This window comes from Hetaerina americana, unplaced genomic scaffold (genome assembly GCF_022747635.1).
Source record: "Hetaerina americana unplaced genomic scaffold, ioHetAmer1.1.p SCAF_28, whole genome shotgun sequence".
Taxonomy (NCBI): Eukaryota; Metazoa; Arthropoda; class Insecta; order Odonata; family Calopterygidae; genus Hetaerina; species Hetaerina americana.
This window is the reverse complement of record NW_027286852.1, coordinates 4,146,501-4,152,500: the sequence shown is the minus strand read 5'-3', so window position 1 is coordinate 4,152,500 and position 6,000 is coordinate 4,146,501. Positions and strand designations below refer to the sequence as shown.

Here is a 6,000-nt window from a genome sequence, read left to right as displayed (position 1 = left end):
TTTACATATTTTTAGATTTTTATAAAGACACACATTTCCTTCAAATGAAGTTCTACTTGAGCATTTGTTTACAGAGAAATACACAATTACAAAAGACCACTAGCAACTACATCCACACAGAAGAAACTTAAAACACAGGTAACACAAATTTTGACAATAAGAATAAATTGATGTCTATGGAAATGGCACGAACTGAAAAATTGAATGCCAAGTCATGATAGATTTTATGGCAATTGCTCCAATCTTACAGCAATGAAGGATCACTTTTATGATGTAGGCATAGTGAGCATGGTGTAGTAGACAAGTGGTGGAACAAATTATGGCTTTGGGCAGGATGGCCATGGGTTTATATTCTCATCAGTGACTTTGCACCCTTCCAAATATAACCCTAGGCTGGAGCTACTACGGGCAGCAAAGAGAGAAGAACTTGTCACCTCACTTACTTGTATGGCATATACAAGGTTTGCATAAAAAGTATGGGTAACAATTTTTTCCTGACTAGTGTGCGTGAAGTATGTGCTGAATTCAGACCATTGGTTAAGTGTGTACATAATTGCAGATTGCATTGGCATTGATAAAATGACAGTGCACACCATTATCACTGAAAATTTGGTGACTTGGAAAGATCAGCACTAAACGCGTCCCAAATAATTTGACGAACGGCCAAGAGCCACCATGGGGCCATAAGTGCCATCAAAGTAGCTTGTATGTGTACCCTTAAGGACCTTACGGAATCCTCCAAACAGGGAGCCATTGAGTCATGGAAAAGCCACAGGCCGAAGTGCATCCACACTCAAGGGATATACTTAGAAGAATTTTGAGGCATTGTAGAGATATCTGAACTTAATCTATTTTTATGAAACTTTTCCTGATACTTCTTATACAGACCATGTATACGTACTAAGTGATCTCTACCCTCACCTGTCAAATCAAATGAACCTACAGGTAGATTCTTGCATTTGGTGATAGGATACAACTGTATTTCGTGACTATTCTCTGTTTTATCTTGTTAGAATGTCATAATTAAGCAGCCAGAAGAGAAAACTACCACAGCCCAGTTTGGTCAAAGGCACGTCTGCTCCCAAACCAGACTTTACTCTATTAAATCAGCACGTTTGTGAGTGATTCAATGAGAAAGGATTGAATACTACCTGATTTATGATACACTGAAGTATTTTTCATGGCAACGTTGGGCAATCAGCTATTTATTTACAATGTGAAAACACTAATTATACCAGTTTGAAAGTAGTTCCAGACATAAAGTTAAGTTAATGGTATCTGCATATAAAAAATGCTGCTATACCACGTCAGTTTCCAAACAGCACAACTGATTTAACTTCACATTTCCATGAGTGACTTCCTCAAACCAATTACGAAGGATAAAAAATGACTTAGGAGCAAAGAAATAAAAACACTCATTTCCTATATATGACCATTTAATGAATCTTCTGAAATTGATTTTGTAGACTAAGTTTGTACTAGACAGAAGTTTATTTTGGTCGGGACCCTCATGTTTGGATGTGGCCCTACCAAAGGACTAGAATGAAGACGTGGGTGAAGGACTTACCAACACAAGAAGGGCAATATCAGTGGCTATGACTGATTTCACTATGTTAAGAGTTTAGCGACAAACCTAGTAGTCAATACTGGCCTGCAATAAATTTGGAAGCTACCTCTCCAATATTTGAATAAGATGCAACGACTAGTATTTAAAGTTCAGTTATGGAGCAAAAAGCAATAGGGATAAAGTCTGCATTCTCTTTTTAATTAATTGGTATACATTGACACCCTGACACAACTAGATTTCCATAGAATAATAATTATTACAGGTAAACTACCAGTTAAGGTAGGTTTTGGATGGACCTGATAACCAAATTAATATTTTGTGACTCCAAACAAAACACAAAATCCAGCAACCTACTCTACACCAAGTCCTTCTTCATCTCTGTGTACTTTCATCCTCCCATAATCCCCATTCTATTCCTGCCCTTTACTCATTTGAGTAATATTCTCCCCTCATTACAGTTTTCAGCATCCACCTGCCAATCAATACACCCTTCATCCATTTTTCTTGCCTCCATAGGATTTCTCCCAACAAACCCCTTTCCTTGCCCAACAGACCAAGTACTTCCTCATTTGTTTCCTTTTCGGTCCAATTCATCTTTTCCATCCTTCTCCACATTCACATTTCAAAAGCCTCCAATCTACGTCTATCATCCTGCTTCAATGGCCATTTTTCCACGCCGTACTTAACTACGCTTCACATCAAAGTTTTGACAAGCCTTTTCTTAACACTCTTATTCAAGTTCCCTGTCATCAACTCCCTTCCCCTGGTGAAAGCCTCTTTGCCTGATGCAATTCTTCTCCTTATGTCCCTACTACTTTGACCGTGTGGGTACAAAACAATTCCGAGATACGCAAACTTTTCCTTAGCCCTAAGTCTCCAAGCTGATCATCCATGCGAAGGATGCCTGAAAAGTGCAACCACATCGGAAATCATCGGAAAAAAGCATGATACGATTTTGGGAGATGAGTGTATGGAGGTGCGAAATTGATAATACGGCAGGGATATTAAAAGCACATGTTAGTTACATTTTGCACAAAGAATTGGGCATGACAAAGCAAAGCACATGACGAGTGCCGTGGATCAACACTGAGGAGCAGAAATACATTTGGACTACACTTTCCGAACAGTGTTTGTTGTGCTTTATGCAAAACAAGAGTGATTTCTTGCAGTGATTAATGATGGTGGATGAAACATGGATTTGCCATTATACACCAGAGTGGAAACAACAACCCAAACAGTGGATAAAGGCTGGTACATGAGCTCCGAAGAAGGCAAATGAGGGGACATCGGTGGGAAAGGTCTTGGCATCCATTTTTCAGGATATGAAAGGATTTATGTTAATCAATTATCTTGAAAAAGGTAAAACAAAAACTGGGAAAGACCACTCCACCCTTCTAACGAAACTGAACACAAAAATTCGTGAAATCAGACCTGGCTTGCAGAGGAAATAAAATGGGTTCCATTAGGACAATGCACCTTCTTCCTATAGGGCACTTGCTCAATGAAGTGTCTTGGTGATGGGAATGTGGAGGGAGTTTCACTATGAAGTGCCGGAACATTGCTCTACTCCCTGGATTTGGCTCTCTCTGAATTCAACCTCTTCCAAAAACTCAAATGTTTCCACGCTGGTCAACATTTCTCATCCAATCAATAAGAGATTGCAGCTGTAGACGAGTAATTTGCAGCACTTCAAGAAGAGCACTACAGAGATGGAATAATGGCACTCAAACACCACTGGATGAAACGTATTAATAAAAAAGGTGATCATGTGGAAAAGTACAAATTTTCTTGAAGGCATAAATTGTCTTTTTCATAATCAGGCTGAGAACTTTTCAGATCACCCTCGGATACCAGACCCACAGCAAAGATCGTTGTTTCAGCTTTTACTTCTATTAATAATATTCGATTGTCCAGTTGCTCTACGATTACTATGCTTATTCCTCCTTTTTTGTTCAGTATCATTGCCATCCCTCACTGGCTCTCTTCCTCTCTGCTGTATATCACTAAGAAACTTTCACTCCCGTAATCCCTGCTAATCTTCCATCTCACTTCACACAGCCTTAAACACCATACCATACCTCACTGCATACTTTTCTTCCCTCAACATTGTCCTAACATTTCAAGTCTCAATTCTATTTGGCTAGGTGCTCTTAGTAATCTCTGTGAGCTCTTTTGCCTTGCACGAGGTGATGATAGTGGATTCCTTGTCTCTCCCACTTCCGGGCATGACACACGGCCGATTGGGTTGAGTTCCGTAGTTGCCAGGATTCATTTTCTCTATGCTGTCCTTCATAGAAATACTACCTTGATCAAAAATTTCCCGGAATTTATTCAGAAAATTAAAAATACAAGTTTATTCATCTAAATCTATATTGTCCCCTTCAAAGTAATCCCCATCGACTGCAACACACTTATGCCAGCGCTTGATCCAATCCTCGAAACATTTTTTATATTCGGTTTTCGGTATGTCCATCAGTGCTTCCTGCGATTTTTCCATTACTTCCTCTCGGCTGCTAAAACGCGTTCCCCGTAATGGTTTTTTAACTCGATTGAACAGAAAGAAGTCACAGGGAGCCAAATCAGGTGAATTCGGTGGCTGTTGGATGGTATTTGTTGCATTTTTCGTCAAAAAATTACGAATAATGATAGCACTGTGCGACGGTGCGTTATCATGGTGCAAAATCCACGAGTTTTCTGCCCACATTTATGGTCTCTTTCGGCGAATTGCTTCACGCAAACGTCTCATAACGCCCAAATAATACTCTTTGTTTACTGTCTGGCCTTCTGGCAAAAATTCATGATGCACTACACCGTTGTAATCCATGAAAACCGTCAGCATTGCCTTCTTTTTTGACTGAAAACGACGTGGTTTTTTTGGTCTCGGCTCATTTGGTGAACGCCATTCACTTGCCTGATGTCTGGATTGCGTGTCGTACTCATAAACCCACGTCTCGTCTCCAGTAATGATCCTTTTGATGAATGTGGGATCGGATTCAGCCTCGCAAATCATGTCTTTTGCGACGTCAACACGGTCTCTTTTTTGCATGAAATTGAGGTCTTTTGGCACCAACTTTGCTGCTAATCAAATCATTAACCACAATGTCTTGGGCGGATCCATAGGCAATGTTCAAGTCCTCCGCTATTTCTCTGATGGTTAATTTGCGGTTATTGACCAACATTTCTTTTACTTTATCAATTTTTTCACCGACTTTCGATGTCGATGGTCTGCCACTGCGTTCATCATCTTCGATTGACTCACGACCACTTCTGAACCGCTCGTGCCACTGGTAAACAACCGTTTTTTTTAGAGAATCGTTGCCGAAACACTTTTCCAACATTTCCAACGTCCGTGCGCCACTAAATCCGTTTTTTACGCAAAATTTAATACAAGTTTGTTGTTGCAAATTTAAATCCATTTCTGCAATTGTAAAAAATCGCCAACACACACAGAGATAGATGTACTCTTGGCTACGTAACTTTTGCAAATGTCAAGTTATGACACTAAGATTTAAAGGGAATATCAACAACAGATGTACCAATTTAACAAAAAAAACAGAACTCAAATCGGAACGATGGGAGCGCCACACGGTGGTTATTCCGGGAACTTTTTGATCAAGGTAGTATTACGATTGATAATTGAGGTGGTTTCCCGTTGCCTTCCTCAATAGTGTTTTTGACGCGACACCATCACTCAATGGCCATCCCACTGGGGTCAGATGCCATTGCAGTCACATCACTGAGGAACAGACGCTGCGTAGACTATTTTTCATCTGGCTTCTATCCTTTGACCTACCTGGCATGTGTGACCCTACCAAGAGCAATTATCATTACTCCCATCAGCACAGCTCTAGAGGTGACTGGATCAGCAGTCTTGGCTAGGTTGTGGTGCATATGAATGCCATTTACAAATTCTGACAAAACTTCAACTCTCCAAGGAGTGGGGATCAGAATTTTCTCAGGGTTATTATAAATCTCTACTACTCTAATTATATGGTGCATAAAAATAAGCTCCATTCAGAGTTAGTAAATTGGAAGGTGATAGTGAGATTGGGTACAGGCTGTGTATAGTAAAGATTGATAACTGAAGAGAGCAACTGAAGAAAGAGCTCTATGTAAAATACTTTGAAGTCCAAAAATGCAAGAAGAAAAAGCTGCAGAACAGAGCAAGTTGTATCTTTGTAGTGGAAGTTGAAAATCATATTGCATGTTCTGGTGAGCAGGATTAGCCTATTGATGAGCAAGTACATGTTTCAAGGGCTCCCCAAATGACTGCAGGAAAAAAGTAATCACAATTAAATAACTAACCTTCACTAATTGATTCAAAGAAATTGTGGGAGATACAGAGAGAAAGCAACAGTAACTTTTAATGGAATCATCTATTAAGTGCATTACAATGCCAAAATTTTTCAAAGTGTAAATATTATTCCCTGATA

General features: G+C 39.6%; 1 protein-coding gene across 1 annotated transcript in view; it reads right to left on the bottom strand.

Annotated features, from left to right (window-relative positions):
• Nucleotides 1-6,000, bottom strand: part of Uggt (UDP-glucose-glycoprotein glucosyltransferase) — a 77,073-nt gene that overhangs the window by 69,856 nt on the left and 1,217 nt on the right. The window lies entirely within an intron of this gene.